The following is a 22,871-nucleotide window of genomic DNA, read 5'->3' on the forward strand; positions in this document are numbered from 1 at the left end:
ATTATTGATTATTAGAGTAGTTGGGGTGATGTGATGATTGGGGTGATGCAATGGTTAGACTGGGGTGATGTGGGTGATGGGGTGGTTGCAGTGATTTAGATTGATGCAGTGCTTAGAGTGGTTGGGGTGATGTAGGTGATTTAGTGTTTGGGGCGATAAGGGTGATGTGATGGTTGGGGTGATGGAGTGGTTGGGGGAGTTACAGTAACTGGAAAAGTAGGGTGGTTGGGGTGAAGTAACACTGAAATGTAGGGAAGAACCCCAACACAGATCAGAGGAAAACTACAAAGCTGAAAAGTTAGCCTCTTTATATTCACCAATATTAAACTCCCGATGGTCAGATTGGTTATCATGTACACTCTGAAACATACTAATATTCTAGAGGAAATTAAAAGCAGGCTGAGGATATTATCAGTATTAAAGATCTTGCATTGGTGCTCTTATATTAAATCTCGGCAGTGAAGCTCTAGTTTTCATTCTCAGATTCTTCAGAGCTTTCATTTGCTAGCCAATAACAGTGGATTCTTCTCTGTCCAGGCCAACTCTTCTAACTTATCAGGAGGTAGATAATTGTCAACCGCAGAGGAGAAAGCAACCCCATCCATTTGGTTTGGTTTGAAAAATAACTGAGAAGGAAAGTTTTCTCATTTTCTTCCTTTTGGGGGCAAAAAACTCAGAGTTTTTCTACCTTCAAACACAGGTGATAACTTTCCATTGTGAGTATGAGTGGGAAGGGGATTTTAGAGGGGGTAAGTATGATTGGAGGAGGGGGATGACTGGTCTCTGAAAGTTACCATGTAGGGTTTCTGAGCCCTGATTGAAAACTCTTAGGTCCCATAGGAGTCAGTCAATCATACTTAGTGAGCGCTTACTTGTGCAGAGCACTGTACTAAGTGCTGGGAGAGCACAGTACAACAATAAACAGAGTATAGGCTCAGTTGGCTGGAAATACATAATGTGCTTCTGCTGTACTTTCTCCAATCTGTAGTAACAGTGCACTGTACTCAGGAGATACTCAAAAAATACCCTCACTACTGCTCTTGTTAGAGAGCTGGTATAAACGAGATTGTGATTCCAGTTACAAAACCCTTGGAGTTGGCATCTCTGCCTTTAACTCTTCTCTGAAATCAAAGCAGTAATTGATCTGATAGAGGACTGTACCAGACACCCAAATACCAATTTTCTACATTAACACTGCTGGCTAGCTCAGGACAAGATATTGCCTGACTAATAATAATTATGGTCTTTAATCACTATGGTGTTTGTTAAGCACTTAGTATGTGCCAAGCACTGAGGTAGGTACAAGATAATCAGATAAAATGCTGCCCCTGTCCCTTATGGATCTTACTATCTAAGATGTAGGAAGAACAGGGGTCTTATCCTATTTTACAGATAAGGTAACTGAGGCCCAAAAAGGTCAAGTGACTTCTCTGGGGACACATTGGGACCAGACCCCAGATCTTCTGACTCAGGATACCATGCCTGTCCACTGATCCACACTGCCTCTCTGCACAAGGCCTAGTGAATACTGAATCACAGCCTTGCTGAGAAAATCACCAAGACACGTCACTTGGAGCCTTAAAATTATAGCTACCTTACATTGAAGAAAAAAACACAAATTATAGGTTCATTCATTCATTCATTCATTCAATGGTATTTATTGAGCGCTGTGTGCAGAGCACTGTAGAGAAGCAGCGTGGCTCAATGGAAAGAGCACGGGCTTTGGAGTCAGAGGTCATGGGTTCGAATCCTAGCTCTGCCACATGTCTGCTGTGTGACCTTGGGCAAGTCACTTAACTTCTCTGAGCCTCAGTTACCTCATCTGTAAAAAGGGGATTAAGACTGTGAGCCCCAACGTGGGACAACTTGATCACCTTGTATTCCCCCCCCCCAGTGCTTAGAACAGTGCTCTGCACATAGTAAGCGCTTAATAAATACCATTATTATTATTATTATTACTTGAGAAGTCCAAGTTGGTGACATATAGAGACGGTCCCTACCCAACTGTGGGCTCACAGTCTAGAAGGGGGAGACAAGGAGCAAAAAAGATAAATGAGAAGCAGCATGGCACAGTGGAAAGAGCCCGGGCTTTCGAGTCAGAGGTCATGGGTTCAAATTCTGACACTGCCGATGGTCAGCTGTGTGACTGGGCAAATCACTTAACTTCTGTGTGCCTCAGTTCCCTCATCTGTAAAATGGGGATTAAGACGGGGAGCCCCACGCGGGACAACCTGATCACCTTGTATCCCCCCAGCGCTTAGAACAGTGCTTTTCACATAGTAAATGCTTAACACATGCCATTATTATTATTATTATTTATTATTACTGTAGGCCTTCCCAGACTTCCAGGAGGCCTTCCCAGACTGAGCCCCTTCCTTCCTCTCCCCCTCATCCCCTTCTCCATCCCCCCATCTTACCTCCTTCCCTTCCCCCAGCACCTGTATATATGTATATATGTTTGTACATATTTATTACTCTATTTATTTATTTATTTTACTTGTCCATATCTATTCTATTTATTTTATTTTGTCAGTATGTTTGGTTTTGTTCTCTGTCTCCCCCTACTAGACTGTGAGCCCACTGTTGGGTAGGGACTGTCTCTATGTGTTGCCGACTTGTACTTCCCAAGTGCTTAGTACAGTGCTCTGCACAAAGTAAGCGCTCAGTAAATACGATTGATTGATATTGATTGATTCTCTGTGCCTCAGTTCCCTCATCTGTAAAATGGGGATTAAGACTGGGAGCCCCACGTGGGACAACCTGATCACCTTGCATGCCCCCAGCGCTTAGAACAGTGCTTTTCACATAGTGAGCGCTTAACAGATGTCACTATTATTATTATTATTATTTATTATTACTGCAATTTTGTTTGCATCAAAAGCATTCCCCTCTCCCACCGCCAGATGGCATCAATTCTCCTTTTCCCGGCGAGTCCCAACGAGGCTGCGCACTGGGGCGGCCTGACGTTCAGCACAGCCGCGGTGGACGGCGACCCCGCCCCTCCGGTCCTCGCCCATCAAAGTCCCCGGATGAAGGGGCGGAGGGGCGAGGATCTGGCCAATCCGGTCCCGCCTCGGAGCCCACGTGACCGGTCTCCAACGCTTGCCCAGCTGCTGCTGCAGCGTTTCCAGATTCCCGTCCCGTTCAGCCGATTCCTTGGCTGTTTAGGGAAACGTTTTTAGACCGGAAAACGCTCAGGGAATACCCCCTTAGTGCCGGTTCTCTATCTGTCCTCATCCGCTCCTTCTGGAAAAATTTCCTTTTCGCTAAAAAAAAAAAAATAGCCCGCATTGAACAGTCCTGGAAACGTAGCTTGTCACCTCATTGCGACAGATGGCGGGCAACTGTGGATGAAGAGTGTCAGCCCGTTGTTGGGTAGGGACCGTCTCTATATGTTGCCGACTTGTATTTCCCAAACGCTTACTACAGTGTTCTGCACACAGTAAGCGCTCAATAAATACGATTGAATGAATGAATGAAGGAGAGCCGGCGGCGCTTTGCCTGCCATAAATCGGATGTCCACCAGGCGGCGACTTTGCTTCAGGTTTCCATACTCGCCCGCCGGACAAGCAGCGTGGCTCAGTGGAAAGAGCCCGGGCTTTGGAGTCAGAGGTCATGGGTTCGAATCCCGGCTCCACCACTTATCAGCTGTGTGACTTTGGGCAAGTCACTTAACTTTTCTGGGCATCTGTAAAATGGGGATGAAGACTGTGAGCCCCCCGTGGGACAACCTGATCACTTTGTTAATCTCCCCAGCGCTTAGAACAGTGCTTTGCACATAGTAAGAGCTTAATAAATGCTATCATTATTGTTATTATCATTATTATGCTGTCGATTTGTACTTCCCAAGCGCTTAGTACAGTGCTGTGCACATAGTAAGCGCTCAGTAAGTACGATTGAATTAATGAAGGAGAGCTGGCGGCGCATTTGCCTGCAATAAATGAGATGTCCACCAGACGGCGGCCTTGCTTCGGGTTTCCACACTCGCCCACCGGACAACCGGGGAAACCCTTAAATTCATTCAATCGTATTTATTGAGCGCTTACTGTGTGCAGAGCACTGTACTAAGTGCTTGGGAAGTACAAGTTGGCTTTAAATGCTTTTAAACGTTTACATGTTTGGGGTCCGACTAGTTTCGCTGCTTTTAAAAAGGTCGTATCACTTGGAAAATAACCGGGTTAACTCGAGTCCCACTCACAGGTGATTGGGATCAAAGGAAAGAGGGTCGATTTGGTTAAGTACAAGAAGGAGAAGTAGTGTGGTTCAGTGGAAAGAGTCCTGACTTGGGAGCCAGCGGTTGTGGGTTCTAATCCTGTGTCTGCCACTTGTCACCTGTGTGACTTTGGGCAAATCGCTTAACTTCTCTGTGCCTCAGTTCCCTCATCTGTAGAAAGGGGATTAAGACTGGGAGCCCCACGTGGGACAACTTGATCACCTTGTATCCCCCCCAGCGTTTAGAGCAGTGCTTTGCGCATAGTAAGCGCTTAATAAATGCCATTATTATTATTATTATTTATTACTGCAATTTTATTTGCATCAAAAGCATTCCCCTCTCCCGCCGCCAGATGGCATCAATTCTCCTTTCCCCAGCGAGTCCTGGCGAGGCTGCGCACTGGGGCGGCCTGACGTTCAGCACAGCAGCGGTGGACGGCGACCCCGCCCCACTGGCCCCGTGACTCGCCCATCAAAGTCCCCGGATGAAAGGGAGGAGGGAGGATCTGGCCAATCCCGTCCCGCCTTGGAGCCCACGTGACCGGTTTCCAACGCTCGCCCAGCTGCTGCAGCGTTTCCTGATTCCAGGCCCCTTCAGCTGATTCTTAGGCTGGTTAGGGAAATATTTTTAGACTGGAAAACGCTCAGGGAATACCCCTTTAGGGCCGGTTCTGTCTGTCCTCATCCGCTCCTTCCGGAAACATTTCCTTTTCGCTCAAAAAAAAAAGTAGCCCGCATTAAACAGTCCTGGAAGCGTAGCTTGTCACCACGTTGTGACAGATGGCGGGCAACTGTGGATGAAGAGTGTGAGCCCGTTGTTGGGTAGGGAATGTCTGTATTTGTTGCCGACTTGTACTTCCCAAGCGCTTACTACAGTGCTCTGCACACAGTAAGCGCTCAGTAAATACGATTGAATGAATGAGAACCGGCGGCGCATTTGCCTGCAATAAATCAAATGTCCACCAGGCGGCGGTCTTGCTTCAGGTTTCCACACTCGCCCGCCGGACAACCGGGGAAACCCTTAAATGCTTTTAAACGTTGGCATGTTTGGGGTCCGACTAAGTTTTGCTGCTTTTAAAAGGGTCGTATCACTTGGAAAATAACCGGGTTAACTCGATTCCCACTTACGGGTGATTGGGATCAAAGGAAAGAGGGTCGATTTGGTGAAGCAGAAGCAGCGTGGCTCAGTGGAAAGAGCCCTGGCTTGGGAGCCAGAGGTTGCGGGTTCTAATCCCGCCTCCGCCACTTGCCAGCTGTGAGACTTTGGGCAAACCACTTCACTTCTCTGTGCCTCAGTTCCCTCATCTGCAAAATGGGGATTAAGACTGGGAGCCCCACGTGGGACAACCTGCTCATCTTGTATCCCCCCAGCGCTTAGAACAGTGCTTTTCACATAGTGAGCGCTTAACAGATGCCATTATTATCATTATTATTATTATTATTATTATTTATTACTGCAATTTTGTTTGCATCAAAAGCATTCCCCTCTCCCACCGCCAGATGGCATCAATTCTCCTTTTCCCGGCGAGTCCCAGCGAGGCTGCGCACTGGGGCGGCCTGACGTTCAGCACTGCAGCTGTGGACGGCGACCCCGCCCCGCCGGCCCCGTGACTCGCCCATCAAAGTCCCCGGATGAAGGGGAGGGGGGAGGAGGGTTCTGGCCAATCCCGTTCCGCCTCGGAGCCCACGTGACCGGTTTCCAACGCTCGCCCAGCTGCTGCAGCGTTTCAAGATTCCGGTCCCGTTCAGCCAATTCCTGGGCTAGTTAGGGAAACGTTTTTAAACTGGAAAACGCTCAGGGAATACCCTTAGGGTCGCTTCTCTATCTGTCCTCATCCACTCCTAACGGAAAAATTTACTTTTCGTTCAAAAAAAAAAAAACCAGCCCGCATTAAACAGTTTTGGAAACGTAGCTTGTCACCACATTGTGACAGGTGGCGGGCAACTGTGGATGAAGAGTGTGAGCCCGTTGTTGGGTAACGACCGTCTCTATATGTTGCCGACTTGTACTTCCCAAGCGCTTAGTACAGTGCTCTGCACACAGTAAGCGCTCAGTTAAATACGATTGAATGAATGAATGAATGAAGGCGAGCCGGCGGCGCTTTGCCTGCCATAAATCGTATGTCCACCAGGCGGCGCTCTTGCTCCAGATTTCCACGCTCGCCCGCCGGAAAACCGGGGAAACCCTTAAATGCTTTTAAACGTTTACATGTTTGGGGTCCGACTAATTTTGCTGCTTTTAAAAAGTCCTTATCACTTGGAAAATAACCGGGTTAACTCGATTCCCACTTACAGGTGATTGGGATCAAAGTGTACAGTGTTCTGCACACAGTAAGCGCTCAATAAATACGATTGATTGATTGATCAAAGGAAAGAGGGTCGATTTGGTTAAATAGAAGAAGGAGAAGCAGCGTGGGTCAGTGGAAAGAGCCCGGGTTTGGGAGCCAGAGGTTGTGGGTTCTAATCCAGCCTCTGCCACTTGTCAGCTGTGTGACTTTGGGCAAGTCGCTTCACTTCGTTGTGCATCAGTTGCCTCATCTGTAAAATGGGGATGAAGACTGAGCCCCGCGAGGGACAACCTGATGACCTTGTATCTACCCCAATGCTTAGAACAGGGCTTGGCACATAGTAAGCGCTTAACAAATGCCAACATTATTACTATTATTGTTAGTATTAAATTTTAATTCATTCAATAGTATTTATTGAGCGCTTACTGTGTGCAGACCACTGTACTAAGCGCTTGAATTTGGGGTAGTAGCGTGGCTTAGTAGAAAGAGCACGGGCTTGGGAGTCAGAGATCCTAGGTTCTAATCCTGCCTCCACCACTTAGCTGTGTGACCTTGGGCAAATCACTTAACTTCTCTGTGCCTCATTTACCTCATCTGTAAAGTGGGGATGAAGGCTGTGAGCCCCACATGGGACAACCTGATTACCTTGTATCTACCCCAGCGCTTAGAACAGTGCTTGGCACATAGTAAATGCTTAACAATACCAACATTATTAGTAGTAGTATTATTAAATCCCCAGGTGCTGCCTTCTAGAAGAGCAGGATGGGTTGGGTTTCACTGCCCAGCTGTCTAATATTTAATGGGATTGAGCCGCTCTTTACGGGGGTATTAATTTCGCGGTATGGCAGTAAAATCAAGGAGAGGTTAATTGGAGATCAGCAAAGTCTCACCTGAACATTTCAGGAGCAGGTGTCGGGGCTCAGAATCTGATACGCCAGGGCCTTCACCTGATCCTCAGCGAGGCAAAAGAGACCATGGCTAATTACTGTTAATAGATCTGGATCATCCCCGGAGTTTTAGATTTATCCTCATCGACTGGGTAGTTTTGTTTACAAAACTATCCTCCTGGTTCCGGCATCCCTAAGTCTTCCTTCTCCCCAGCAGGAGGAGATTCGACAGGACCGTTCCCTCTTCACGTCCCCCGTGGGGAAATCGCTCCGGTTCTTCAAATAGACTGACCCGGAGAAATCAGGACAGTGTGCCGGAGCTGTCGACCTGGACTCGGCGTGGAGAGCAAATCTTCCTCCTTTTTACCCTGTGAAATGACGTTTCTCTGGGCTGCAAGAGAGGAAGGCAGCAGTTAAAGTGGCTCGCCTACGTCGCCGGGATCTGAGGCTAAAGAAAGAGAAGGTACCACCCGAAGAAGAGATAAAGGCAAGAAGAGGAGGGGGGTGGGAAATGCGGGGAGTATTCGAGGGGGTTTAGGGACATTAGCATCAAGCTGCGTCACTGAAACATCACCCTACCCAGATGCAGGTCCGAAGCTACTAATCTCTGGAGAATCAAAGACGAGATGAGGAATTGAGGCAGCTAGTTTTGACTGAATTCCATTTCAGCACAGGAGTCAGAGGGAGCTGATGCGGGGAGAGGAAATAGCTTCTTTTTTTTGGTGGGGGTGGTGGTGGAAGGCCAGACGTTCAGGTCGCAAGGGTGGGGAATAGGGTGAACTCAAAGCCACAATGAGGAGAAGCAATGTGACTGGGTGGAAAGAGCACGGACTTGGGAGTCAGAGGTCGTGGGTTCTAATCCCATCTCTGCCACCTAATAATGATGGCATTTGTTAAGCGCTTACTATGTGCAAGGCACTGTTCTAAGCGCTGGGGAGGATACAAGGTGATCAGGTTGTCCCACAAGGGGCTCACAGTCTTAATCTCCATTTTACAGATGAGGTCACTGAGGCACAGAGAAGTTAAGTGACTTGCCCAAAGTCACACAGCTGACAAGTGGTGGAGCTGGGATTTGAACCCATGACCTCTGACTCCCAAGCCCATGCTCTTTGTCTGCTGTGTGACCTTGGGTAAGTCAATCAATCAATCAGTCGTATTTATTGAGCGCTTACTGTGTGCAGAGCACTGTACTAAGCGCTTGGGAAGTACAAGTTGGCAACATATAGAGACAGTCCCTACCCAACAGTGGGCTCACAGCCTAAAAGGGGGAGACAGAGAACAAAACCAAACATACTAACAAAATAAAATAAATAGAATAGATATGTACAAGTAAAATAAATAGAGTAATAAATATGTACAAACATATACATATATACAGGTGCTGTGGGGAAGGGAAGGAGGTAAGATGTGGAGCATGGAGAGGGGGATGAGGGGGAGCGGAAGGGGCTCAGTCTGGGAAGGCCTCCTGGAGGAGGTGAGCTCTCAGTAGGGCCTTGAAGGGAGGAAGAGAGCTAGCTTGGCGGATGGGCAGAGGGAGGCCATTCCAGGCCTGGGGGATGACGTGGGCCGGGGGTCGATGGCGGGACAGGCGAGAACGAGGCCCAGTGAGGAGATTAGCAGCGGAGGAGCGGAGGGTGCGGGGTGGGCTGGAGAAGGAGAGAAGGGAGGTGAGGTAGGAGGGGGCGAGTTGATAGACAGCCTTGAAGCCCAGGGTGAGGAGTCACTTACTCCTCAAGTTAAGTTACTTAACTTCTCTGTGCCTGTTACCTCATCTGTAAAATGGGGACTAAAAAAGTGTGGAAATTATATGGAAAATGAATGAATTTGTAAGTGTGTCTGGGCCAAGCACCTTCTCAGTGACTGAAATTTTGTCTTTTTGTTGGAATATTTTGCAGAATAAATCTGGACTGTCAAGTGGGTGGGCAAGCAGCCAAAATTCCCATTAACAGCTCAGAACTGTTTTTGTACCCCTTGCTATAAGGACTGGTAAGTGTGTGTAAGAATACACAGAGGAAGATAAAATGTCAATATAGAGGCAATGGTAACTGACTTCAGGCAATAGCATTTATTGAGCACCTATTAAGCTAAGCCCTTGGGAGAGTCCAATAGAGTGAGCTGACATGATGTCTGGACTCGTGAAGCCTATTGGGTCAGAAAGGAAGATGGCAACTGGTGCAGGGAAAGAGCACGGGCTTGGAAGTCAGGGTCATGTGTTCAAATCCTGGCTCCACCACTTGTCAGCTATGTGACTTTGGGCAAGTCACTTAACTTCTCTGTGCCTCAGCTTGTCTGTAAAATGGGGATTAAGACTGTGAGCCCCCCGTGGGACAACCTGATCACCTTGTAACCTCCCCAGCTCTTAGAACAGTGCTTTGCACATAGTAAGTGCTTAATAAATGCTATTATTATTATTATTATTACTAATCATTTGGAAAAGTCCAATAGCTAGTAGGTAGGATCCCGGACCTCAGAAACCTGGTCTCCTAGGTGCAGGTCATTGTAATGAGCACTTGGGAGAGTACAATAGAGATAGAAGACACTATCCCTGCCCTCAAAGAACTTATAGTCTAGTAGGACTTCACTTCAGACTCCAAGCTGTCCCTCTCTGGGTCAAGGGCTGACTTCTCCTCTCTCCCTTTTTGAGAAAGTCCTGCGGAAAGGCTGCCCTTTGGGGGAAAGCCCTCCATTCTAGAATATCTTCCCATTCCCTCTGGATCTAGGAAAACCTGGCCTCAAGGCATCTGACCTCTCCTACTGCCAGTGATGGAAATTAACATGGTGATTAATCAAATATGGGAGTGAAATAATAAATTTATTCAGTGCTTTTTATTTGCAAGCACTGGGGAGGGTACAGTATCAGGTCATAAACAGTCTCTGTTCCACATTGGGCTCACAGTCTGTAGAAGGGAGAGCAGGGAATCATTATCATTATTATTATTATGTTTGTTAAGCAGTATGTGCCAAGCAGTGGGACAGATATAAGATCATTCATTCAATCATATTAATTGAGCACTTACTGTGTGCAGAGCACTGTACTAAGCAGTTGGGAAGTACAAGTTGGCAACATATAGATAACGGTCCCTACCCAACAACGGGCTCACAGTCTAGAAGGGGGAGACGGACAACAAAACAAAAAAATAGAGAAAAAATAGAGTTAAAGCTAAGTGCACATCATTAACCAAATAAATAGAATAGTAAATATGTAATATACATAATATACATAATAATAATGTAATAGGTGAAATAGTAAATGTGTACAAATCATCAGGTCCCACAGTCAGGGAGAGGAAGTATTGAGTCCTTCATATGTGGAAGAGGGAACTGAGGCCCAGAGAACTAAAGTGACTTATCCAAGGTCACACAGTAGGTACTTACAGAGGCAGGATTAGAATACAGGACCTCTGACTCCCAGGCCCATACTCTTTCCACTAGGCCATTTGCAGATGAGGAAATTGAGGCCCAGAGAGATTAAGTAACTTTACTGATTTCACTTAGCAGGCTGTGACTGGACCCTGGTTGTTTTGTGGGTTTGGGTTTTTTTTGAGGTGGGGATTTGTGGGGTACTTGTTAAGCACTTCCTAAGTGCCAAGCACTGTTCTAAACCATCATCATCATCATCAATCGTATTGAGCACTTACTGTGTGCAGAGCACTGTACTAAGCGCTTGGGAAGTACAAGTTGGCAACATATAGAGACAGTCCCTACCCAACAGTGGGCTCACAGTCGAAAAGGGGGAAATAATAATAACAGCCTTTATTAAGTGCTTACTATGTGCAAAGCACTGTTCTAAGCACTGGGGAGGTTACAAGGTGATCAGGTTGTCCCACGGGGGGCTCACAGTCTTCATCCCCATTTTACAGATGGGGTAACTGAGGCCCAGAGAAGTTAAGTGACTTGCCCAAAGTCACACAGCTGACAAGTGGCGGAGCCGGGATTTGAACCCACTCCAAAGCCCGGGCTCTTTCCACTGAGCCACGCTGCTTCTCTTGTAGCCACCCCGGTGCTTAAACCATGGGGTAGATACAAGGTAGTCAGTCCCTCTCCCACATAGGGCTCACACTCTTAATCCCCATTTTACAGATGAGGTAACTGAGGCCCAGAGAAGTGAAGTGATTTGCCCAGGGTCATACAGCAGACATATGGCACAGGCAGGATTGGAACCCATAACCTTCTGACTCTCAGCCCTGCTTTCTTACTACCAGACGACACTGCCTCAGTTGGAGCCAAAACTGTTGCCTGACTTTCAGAGAGCAAATCTACTCTTCTAGTCAGAGCCAGAATTAGGTTTTGAGAACAAAAACTCCCATGTTTGGAGGTGAAAATCTCCCTAGTGATTCTGATGCTAGTCCTGTATTCAGCCCTGCAGCTAAACTGACTTCAGGGAGCATTTTCTTTTAAATGGCATTTGTTAATCACTTACCATGTGCCAGGCCCTGTACTAAGCACTAGAAAAGATACAAACTAATCAGGTTGGACACAGTCCGTGTCTCACTTGGCCTGCACAGTCTTAATCCTCATTTGACAGATGAAGTAACTGAGGCCCAGAGAAGTAAAGAGGCTTGCCCAAAGTCACACAGCAGACAAGAGGTAGAGCTGTGATTAGAACCCAGGTCCTTCTGACTCACAGGCCAATGCTCTTTCTATTAAGCCACACTGCTGCTGCTTTCTTCTGTGACACCTTCCTTTTGCCGAAGGGTTTGTGTGAATTTTTGTTTTGTTTTCTGAGAACAGTCTGTCAATCGCATTTATTGAGCACTTACTGTGTGCAGAACACTGTACTATGCACATGGGAGAGTACACTATAACAGTATAACAGACACATTCCCTGCTCACAACGAGCTTACAGTCTGTAGGGGAAAACACATTAAAAAATTAATAAAATTACAGATATGTACATAAGTGCTTTACAGATAGGTACATAAGTGCTGTGGGACAGGGAGGGGGATGAATAAAGGAACAAGTCAACGTGATGCAGCAAGAAGTGGGAGAAGAGGCAGGGAAGGCCTCTTGGAGGAGATGTGCTTTTTAATAAGGTTTTGAAAGTGGGGCAAGTCATTGTCAGATAAGGAGGGCATTTCAGGCCAGAGGCAGGATGGGCGAAGGGTCAGTAGTGAGGTAGATGAGATTGAGGTTAGCATTAGAGGAGCAAAGTGTGTGGGCTGGGCTGCAGTAGGAAAGCAGCGAGGTGAGGCAGGAGGGGGCAAGATGATTGTTTTGAGGAGTGGTGGTGAGGAATTTCTGTTTGATGGAAAAATGGATGGGCAACCACTGGAGGTTCTTGAGGAGTGGGAAAACGTGGCCTGTATGGTGGATTTGCTGATGGTATGGTTAGATTGATATGGCTATTAGAGTAGTTGGGGTGATGTGATGATTGGGATGATGCAATGGTTAGACTGATTGGGGTGATGGGGTGGTTGCAGTGATTTAGATTGATGCAGTGCCTAGAGTGGTTGGGGTGATGTAGGTGATTTAGTGTTTGGGGCGATAAGGGTGATGTGATGGTTGGGGTGATGGAGTGGTTGGGGGAGTTACAGCAACTGGAAAAGTAGGGTGGTTGGGGTGAAGTAACACTGAAATGTAGGGAAGAACCCCAACACAGATCAGAGGAAAACTACAAAGCTGAAAAGTTAGCCTCTTTTTATTCACCAATATTAAACTCTCGATGGTCAGATTGGTTATCATGTACACTCTGAAACATACTAATATTCTAGAGGAAATTAAAAGCAGGCTGAGGATATTATCAGTATTAAAGATCTTGCATTGGCGCTCTTATATTAAATCTCCGTAATGAACCTCTAGTTTTCATTCTCAGAATCTCTGGAGCTTTCATTTGCTAGCCAATAACAGTGGATTCTTCTCTGTCCAGGCCAACTCTAACTGATCAGGAGGTAGATAGTGTCAACCGCAGAGGAGAAAGCAACCCCATCCATTTGGTTTGTTTTGAAAAATAACTGAGAGGGAAAGTTTTTTCTCATTTTCTTCCTTTTTGGGGCAAAAAACTCAGAGTTGTTCCATCTTCAAACCCAGGTGATAACTTTCCACTGTAAGTATGAGTGGGAAGGGGATTTTAGAGGGGGTAAGTATGATTGGAGGAGGGGGATGACAGGTCTCTGAAAGTTACCATTTAGGGTTTCTAAGCCCTGATTGGAAACTCTTAGGTCCCATATTAGTCAGTCAGTTGTACTTAGTGAGCGCTTACTTGTGCAGAGCACTATACTAAGTGCTGGGGAGAGCACAATACAACAATAAGCAGAGTATAGGCTCAGTTGGCTGGAAATACATAATGTGCTTCTACTGTAGTTTCTCCAGTCTGTAGTAACAGTGCATTGTACTCAGGAGATACTCAAAAAACACCATCACTACTGCTCTTGCTGGAGAGCTGGTATAAACGAGATTGTGATTCCAGTTACAAACCCCTTGGAGTTGGCATCTCTGCAGTCAACTCTTCTCTGAAATCAAAGCAGTAATTGGTCTGATAGAGCACTGTACCAGACACCCAAACACCAATTTTCTACATTATTCATTCATTCATTCATTCATTCAATTGTATTTACTGAGCGCTTACTGTGTGCAGAGTACTGTACTAAGCGCTTGGGAAGTCCAGGTTGGCAACATATAGAGATGGTCCCTACCCAACAGTGGGCTCACAGTCTAGAAGGGGGAGACAGAGAACAAAACAAAACATATTAACAAAATAAAATAAATAGAATAAATATGAATAAATAAAATAAATAGAATAATAAATTCATACAAACATATACATATATACAGGTGCTGTGGGGAGGGGAAGGAGGTAGGACAAGATATAGTCTGACTAATAATAATTATTTTGGTCTTTAATCACTATGGTGTTTGAGCACTTAGTATGTGCCAAGCACTGAGGTAGGTACAAGATAATCAGATAAAATGCTGCCCCTGTCCCTTATGGATCTTACTATCTAAGATGTAGGAAGAACAGGGGTCTTAGCCTATTTTACAGATGAGGTAACTGAGGCCCAAAAAGGTCAAGTGACTTCTCTGAGGACAGATTGGGACCAGACCCCAGATCTTCTGACTCAGGACACCATGCCTGTCCACTGAGCCACACCGCCTCTCTGCACAAGGCCCAGTGAATACTGAATTGCAGCCCCCCTGAGAAAATCACCAAGACACATCCCTTAACTGAATGGAGCCTTAAAATTATAGCTAACTTACATTGAAGAAAAAAACCCACAAATTAGAGGTCACAATTAAGGAGCAAAAAATACAAATGAGAAGCAGCATGGCTCAGTGAAAAGAGCTCGGGCTTTGGAGTCAGAAGTCATGGGTTCAAATCCTGCCTCTGCCAATGGTCAGCTGTGTGACTGGGCAAATCATTTAACTTCTCTATGCCTCAGTTCCGTCATCTGTAAAGTGGGGATTAAGACTGACCCCCACGTGGGACAACCTGATCACCTTGTATCCCCCCCAGTGCTTAGAACAGTGCTTTGCACATAGTAAGCGCTTACCAAATACCATCATTATTATTTATTATTATAAATGCCTCCTCACCACAACCCAGGTAGAGGAACAGGAGTTGTGGCTCTTGAAGTATAGGCAAAAAAGTAGCAACTGCTAGTGCTTTGAGCTTTCATTCATTCAAAAGTACTTATTGGGCTGCAGACCACTTACTTGCTGTCTACTGCGTTCAGAACACTATTATCTGTAAAGTGCTCTACTAGATTCTTGATTGTACAATAAAAATACAACGTGTTTCCTGCCCTCTAAAGAGCTTGTAATCTACTTTACTATTTCCCTGATCCCTCAACTATTTGAATGTCTGTCTCCCCCTGAAGACTGTAAGCTCCTTTCAGTCAGGGGTCACATCTACCAACTCTGTGTCTTTATAGTTTCCTAAGTGCTTAGTACAGTGCTCTTCACAGAGTAAGAGCTCAATAAATATCATTGATTGATTAGGCTAATGGGAGAGATAGGCAGACATAAACTGTATTCATATAAGGGGAGCGGGAGGAAAAATAGATATAGTTGGTTATAGCAGGAATATGAAACATTGAAATAAATGGAAACTAAAATTGAGAGATGGAAAATTGCTAAGACTGGAGGTGATGGGAATTAGGGAAGAAGCATGGCATACTGAATAGAGCACGGCCCTGGGAGTCAGAAGAACCTGGGTTCTAATCCTGACTCTTCCACTTGTCTGCTGTGTGACCTTGGGTTAATTTCTCTGTGCCTCGGTTAACCTCATCTGTAAAATGGGGATTAAGACAGTGAGCCCTAAGTGGGACAAGGACTATGTCCAACCTGATTAGATTGTATCTACCCCAGCACTTAGAACAGTGCTTTAAACATAGAAACGTTTAACAAATACCATCATTATTATTATGTAACGTACTTCCCAAGCACTTAGTACAGTGCTCTGCACACAGTAAGCGCTCAATAAATACGATTGATTGATTATGAGTTGGGGTAGGCCTCCCGGAGAAGGAGGATTTTCAGGAGGGCTTGGATATTGAGAGACCTTCTAGGAGGGAGATTCTGTGTTAGTTTTGGCCTAGTAGTAACCTAAATTATTTCTAAAGTGTGCTTTGAGTGTCAAGCATTAGCTAATTAATTTACCAAGAAAATGCAATATATGTTTACTTACCTGGAGGTACAATCAAATGGGAAGAGTTCAATAGATGCTAATCCTTTTCACACTACAATTGAAACCTCTAAGTCCAACAAGGAGGGTTGTGTCATAGCTGGTGGGGCTAAATCTCTGGATATATCTCAGAAGTAGTAGTAATAAAGTAGTAGCCAAGAACCATTTTTACTTTTTGCCCCTTAACTGTGACCTATAATTTGTTTTTATCCTCAATGTGAGGTAGGTATAATTTTAAGCCTCCATTCAGATGAGTGATGTGTCTTGGTGATTTTTTTCAGTACTGGGAGCTCAGTATTGAGTGGGCATTGTACAGAGAGGTGATGTGGCTCAGTAGAAGGGTTTGGTGTCTTGGGAGTCAGAGGATTTGGGTTCTGGTCCCAGTCATAGAGAAACAGCATGGCCTAGTAGATAGAGTACAGGCCCGGGAGTCAGAAGGACCTGGGTTCTAATCCTGGCTCTCCCACTTGTCTGCTTTGTGACCTTGGGCAAGTGACTTCACTTCTCTGTGCCTCAGTTACCTCATCTGTAAAACGAGAATTAAGACTGCGCAAGCCAAGTGAGACAGGGACTGTGTCCAACCTGATTAGTTTGTATCTATTATAGTGCTTAGTACAGGGACAGGCACGTAGTAAGTGCTTAACAAATACCACAATTATTATTATTGTAATAGTAGTAGTGAAGGTCAGAGTGTTTAAAAAGCATCCCCTGGGTGCAATGCACTGTACCAAGCACTTAGGAAGTACAAAATAGAGATGTGACACATTCTCTGACCATAAGGAACTTCCACTCTGTTGTAAGACTGCCTGATCTGAGGATGGAGATATTACCCAGAGAGTGAAATGAAATTTTAAAGGCTGGAACAAGTAACTTGGTATCCCTTGATTCATTGCAGAACCACTTTCTGCATGAAGTGCTTCAAAGGAACTGGACTACAGTGTGACTACAGCATTCAGAAAACCCAGAGGAAGTGTAGTGCAGTGGGGAGAGCCCTGGACAGGTCTGTTTCTTCACTGTGACTTTGACAGTGGTTGGCAAACATCAACCAACAAGTCAGTCAATCAGTAGTATTTATTGAGCACTTCTTGAGTGCAGAGGATTGTACTAAAAGGAGAGAGTACCACCAAGTGAGTAGGTATGACCCGTGCCTTCGAATAATTTTCAATCTAATGGAGGAGACAGGCACTAAAATAAATTTTAATTGGGATGAAGGAAAAGGGGTATGTTTATGAGTTAGTGCTTAAGTAATAGAGTATTTAAGACATGTTTAAAAATACTATGGGAGGCTGTGGGTACTTAAATGTTCAGCAGAAATGCTGAACAGGCAGTAATGGAGATGGCAGGGGAGAAGACAAATGAATCAAGGAAGGCCTTTTGGAGAAGATGTGATTTCAGAAGGGCTTTGAAGAAGGAGAGAACCGGGGTTATTTGGCGGCTTTGGGTCTCTGTCATTAAGAGTTCATTCCTGCTCTTCATCCCCATCTCCTGGATCCTGCACGGGCTGTTAAGTGTTTGAGTTTGTTCGAGCTTGCACTCACCCAGAGTCCCGTGGGGCTTATATCTGGCAAGCTGCAAAGATGCTGATTTCATTTACGGGCTGAGAATGTCCTAGGGGAGCTAAAGAGAAATGCACAGGAGTGGGTGATTTTTATTTCTTATTCATGTGCAAGGGTTTCATCCCTTTTTTCCTGTTCCTCTTCCCAAACCCTTGCAGATTTTTTCAGATGTGGGATAGTTCCGAAGCCACCCTCGCCCAATCCTGCATTGGACAGTGAAATATGTTTGACCCACATATCCCTCAAGCTTTCAATTAGATTTACCTTGGAATTACTGTGGGCAGGAATGTGTCTACCAACTGTGTTGTACTGTACTCTCCCAAGTGCTTTAGTACAGTGCTCTGCACATAGTAAGTTTTCAATAAATATGATTGATTGATTCTTTGTTTCCTCTTCTCAATTTCTGGGTTACATAAACATTCAGTGGATGTTATATAGATGTTCAAAGGATGTTATGAGCTCAACAATCAATCAATTGTATTTATTTAGTGCTTACTTTGTGCAGAACTCTCTACTAAGCACTTGGGAGAGTGCAATATAATAATATAGAGTTGGTAGACACATTCCCTTCCTGCAATGGCCTTACAGTTTAGAGAAGGAGACAAACATTAATGTAAATAAATAAATTACAGGTATGAGCATAAGTGCTGTAAGCCTGAAGGGGAGGTGAATAAAAGGACCAAATCAGAGTGACACAGAAGGAAGTGGGAGAAATAGAAATTAGGGCTCAGTCAGAGAAGGCCTCTTGCCAAAGATATGCCTTCAATAAGGCTTTGAAAGTGGGCAGAGTAATTGTCTGTAGAATATGAAGAGGGAGGACATTCCAGGCTGGAGGCATGATGTGGACAAGAGGTCAGAGGTGAGATGGATGAGATCAAGGTACAGTGAGTAGGTTGACACTAGAAGAGTGAAGTATGTGGACTGGGTTGTAGTAGGAGAGTAGCAAAGTGAGGTAGGAGGGAGCAAGGTGATTGATGCTTTAAAGCCTATGGTAAGGAGTTTCTATTTGATGTGCAGGTGGATGGGCAACCACTGGAGGTTCTTGAGAAGTGGGGAAACATGGCCTTACATTTCTGTAGAAAAATGATCCTGACACCTTAGTGAAGTATTGACTGGAGTGGCGAGTGACAGGAGGCAGGGAGGTCAGCCAGGAGTCTGATTCAAGGCAGGATAGATAAATGTTTGAATTGAGGTGGTAGCAGTTTGGGTAGGGCAAATTTTAACCATGTTGTGAAGGTTGAACTGACAGAATTTAGTAATAGTTTGAATGTGTGGGCTGAATGAAAGAGATGAGTCAAGGATAATGCCAAGCTCTTGGCTTGCGAGACAGGAAGGATGGTGGTGCTGTCTACAGTGATAGGACAATGAAGGGGAGGCCAGGGTTTGGGTGGGAAGATTTAGGAATTCTGTTGGACTTGCCTGGGAGAGGCAGGGAATTGGTGTAACAAACAGGAGACAATAACTTTGTAACTGCAAAATATGCTTCTGCCCATTATTGTGGCAGTGAATAAAGTTGAGGTTGAAGGATATGAGGGAATGTCAAATCCTGTGTACTCGTTACTAGTACAAAGAGACAGAGGCAATGATGTATCTATTTTTATGCTTCCTGTTTCATATATTTTCTTCCTCCTGCTCCCACTACCTGTAAATCAATTTGTCTGTGTTCCCTGTTAGATTGTAATTGCACTCTAGCCATTAACTAGACTGTAAACTGTTTGTGGGCAGGAATCATGTCTGCCAACTCTGTTGAATTGTACTCTCCCGAGTGCTGAGTACAGTGCTCTGCACACAGTAAGCACTTGGTAAATACCATTGATTACCATTGAGTCAATGGTAACCATAATATGGTTTTCTCATAACACATGGCTTTTCAAGAACCGTATAGCCCTTTGCTATAGGAGAATCCTCTGCATTCTTTCACCATCTCTCCTCTTCCCAGCATGGGGCTGTTTAAGACCACCCTATCTGGGGCCCTGGAGGTCAGCTGTAGCAGATATCATCATCCATTCCCCATCCCTCTGGGCTGATTGGATGCTGAGCAAGAGGATGACTGAGTAGGCCATTCCTGGCAGGACTTTTAGACTGTGAGCCCACTGTTGGGTAGGGACTGTCTCTATATGTTGCCAACTTGTACTTCCCAAGTGCTTAGTACGGTGCTCTGCACACAGTAAGCGCTCAATAAATACGATTGATGATGATGATGATGACATGGAACCTTGGTCACTTTTGCTGGCTCTCCATGAGATGGGAGAAGGAGGAGTTAAGGTTAAGTGTCCCTCATCATCTCTGGCTTCTGGAGCCTCTGCAGCACAACCAGAGGAGGGGCTCACATGTCCCCAGGAGCCCCGAGGACCCAGCCAGGCCATCTCACCCCAGGACCACCAGGAGGGTGTCACCATGCCCTATCACCACCAACCCCACATTTCCACCCAGGGGTTTCTCCCCAACCCTCTATACCCTGCTCATCCAATAGCCCTGGGAATGAAACGTTAGTTTTCTGGGCCTGGGCCCTTCTGATTAGCAACATTGGGTGATTGCCCACTTTGTCCTCTTCTAAAATCAGCACTGTAGAGCTTAGGCAGAGCTGGCCCAGGGGTCGGGTTTCTATCAAGCTCAGGAAAGGCTAAATCAAATGGGTAACATGGAGGGATACAAAGATAGACCCCATGCATAGCAAGTACTGAACTGGTCTGTCTCCCCCATTGGCATGCCAAGCCCCTTGAAGGCTGAGACCATGGGTTCTGCTTTTGTTGTACTCTTTTATGCATTTAGTGTATGGCTTCCTCTTCAGCAGGCATTCAGTAAATACCAATGAATGATAGAGTGATTGGCGATGGGAATGTTCTTTGGCATCTATGGGAGGACTGATTTCTCCAGGACATAAATTACATAATCTACCTTACTGTATTTTCCAAGTTCTGCACAAGATTGTCATTGTGATATAGTGAATGCATGTGATAATGTTATGTTGTTGGTCTAGTGAAAAGAGGTTGACTCTGGGAATCAGGAGACGAGGGTTCTAATCCCAGCTCTGTCTGCTAGGATCATCAGAGGTGAAAGCTTTTGCCAGGAGAACCATCTGTGGAGTTCTGCAAGGTGGACGGGCCCGGCCGGGACCCTGAAAGATAGCTGGCTAATGGAGGTGGTGAAGACCACAGTAGCTACCAAGACAACCATCAAGCGAGTCGTGATACTACAGCCTGGCATCTGCACTGTGATGGAGACACTTTGGCCCTTCATTTTGGGATAAGGTACATTGTGTGATGTGGGGAACTTGGCATCTTGCCTAGTCTGCTGTTTAGAAATAACCACCATGTCTTACATACCATTATCTGTTTATTAGCAATAATATAGGAAATACCATTAGCACCAATTAAAAAAAATGAATCCACATGGTGTTTTAAATCATTACAGCTGTAATAATTACCAATTAACAAAAGATTGTATAGCACTTTGCAAATATAAACAGTGCTGTACAGATACGAGATCATTATCATTATTCCTACTACTAATAATAAGCATCTTGGATTCTCCATAAAAAGTTCTTTGGAGGATGGAATGTTTTCTAATACACTCTCATCTTTTTTTTTAGTTGAATAGGGCTGTAGCAATTGTAATTAATCAATCATTCTGAGAGATCCCTTTAAAATCTTCAAAGTTCTCAACTGGGTTATATTAGTGGAAAAAGCATGGGATAAGGAGTCAGAAGATCTAGATTCTAATCTTATTTCTGCCCTGGCCTGCTATGTGACCTTGGGTGAGTCATTTAACCTCTCTGGGCCTCAGTTTCTTCCTCTGTAAAATGGGGAAAAGATCCTGGCTTTCCCCTCCCATTGAGAACCCCATGTGGGACAGGGACTGTGCCCAATCTGATTATCTTCGCTTAACACAGTGCTTGGCACCTTAATAAGCACTTAGTACACACATGCTTAATCATTAATATTATGAGCTGATATTCCAGAGAGGTTAGGAATTCCAGTAAGTGCAAGGTTTCACAGAGTGTGTTTTGGTATTATACTTTCAGTTTTGAAGGGAGTAACTTCAGGGATTACTTCAAGAAATGGGTGGGTTTTTGATTGTTTTTTTCCTTCTTTAAAAAGGAAACTTGGATCTAATACTCCAGTTCCTTAATGTTGAAAAATTAGTACACCAGGTGAGAGCTATTTATCAGTCAGAAATAAATCCCTTGAATCACCAAAATCTTGATTTAAGAAAGATAGCTTTACTGTTTCTTTCATCCACAAAAGCTGATCATCAATAGTGGTTCAAAAAAAGGAACACGATTCCACCTGTTCACAAGAGTACAAAAAAGAAACCGAATGGAGTTACATTCAACAGTAAAGCTTACAGTCCACTCCAGGAAATAGGTGCATTGACATTCACATACACAAGCACAGAATAAATAGAGTTCAGGATTCTTATAAGAGAGCACGGCATACATTAACAGGAGTTGGAGTTTACATCATGAGTGTCAGAAAGGGCAGCAATTCAAAATCTTGTAGAAAAGGAAAACCAAGTCAAGTAGGAGGTTGGGGAGAGGACACTAAGACAAATCACAGAATAGAAGACCCTTCGGTCGGTTTGGTGTATGTGTATGGAAAAACGTTTGTCTTCTGTGTCTTTGTTTCAGGAGTTTGTTAGAGAAGGTTGTGTAATCAAAGTGCAGATATATTGGGAGGAAAAAAAGAAATTCTTGTATTAAGTTATTAGCACATGCAAGAGGCAGCCCCAGAGTGGTCCGATAGGATAAAGCTGTGATTGGCAGGTGGCCAATATAATACAGATGTTTCAGGCAATTTCTCTAAAGCACTTCAGTAGCAGCAAGTATCATTTCTAATGATTGGAGATCGATTCTCTTTTTCAGGTGAAAGGGCACCATCTGTATCATAATTCTTTTTAAACATTTACAGCTATATTTTCTTTTTAAATAAATCTATCAAGTAACAAACAGCATAGATAAAGTGAGGTGTTTTTTTCTTTCACTTTTGCATATGTGTTTTGGGGGAAAGGTCCTCTCTCCTTTTCGGGGACATCGTGTGCAAAAGAACATTGGAGTGGGGACGGGACGTACAGGAAACACATTAGAGCCAGATGTGTCCTGCCTGTCTCACCTCCTCTCAAACTCTAGAGGAAATCCTTAGGGATAAGATACCGGCTTCAGAGTGACAGCATAGCCAAAGGGCTTTAGAGTTTCCTAAAGAGCTGTAAATGTTGGGGTGGTTGGGGGATGAGGAAGGAGTTGTCTCCGTAGGGGTTTTCCCCCAGATCACCTGGGGGTTAATAGTTTTAAATATCCCATCCTAGATTT

General features: G+C 44.9%; 1 long non-coding RNA gene across 1 annotated transcript; it reads left to right on the forward strand.

The window, feature by feature from the left end:
• The first annotated feature begins 3,145 nt into the window (after positions 1 to 3,145).
• LOC119949287 lies at positions 3,146 to 22,509 on the forward strand. The gene is made up of 3 exons (XR_005457185.1): positions 3,146 to 3,375; positions 7,602 to 7,850; positions 20,606 to 22,509. It is a non-coding gene; the product is annotated as an uncharacterized LOC119949287 (long non-coding RNA).
• The last annotated feature ends 362 nt before the right edge of the window (positions 22,510 to 22,871 follow it).

Source organism: Tachyglossus aculeatus, chromosome X2 (assembly GCF_015852505.1).
Source record: "Tachyglossus aculeatus isolate mTacAcu1 chromosome X2, mTacAcu1.pri, whole genome shotgun sequence".
In the NCBI taxonomy this organism is placed as follows: Eukaryota; Metazoa; Chordata; class Mammalia; order Monotremata; family Tachyglossidae; genus Tachyglossus; species Tachyglossus aculeatus.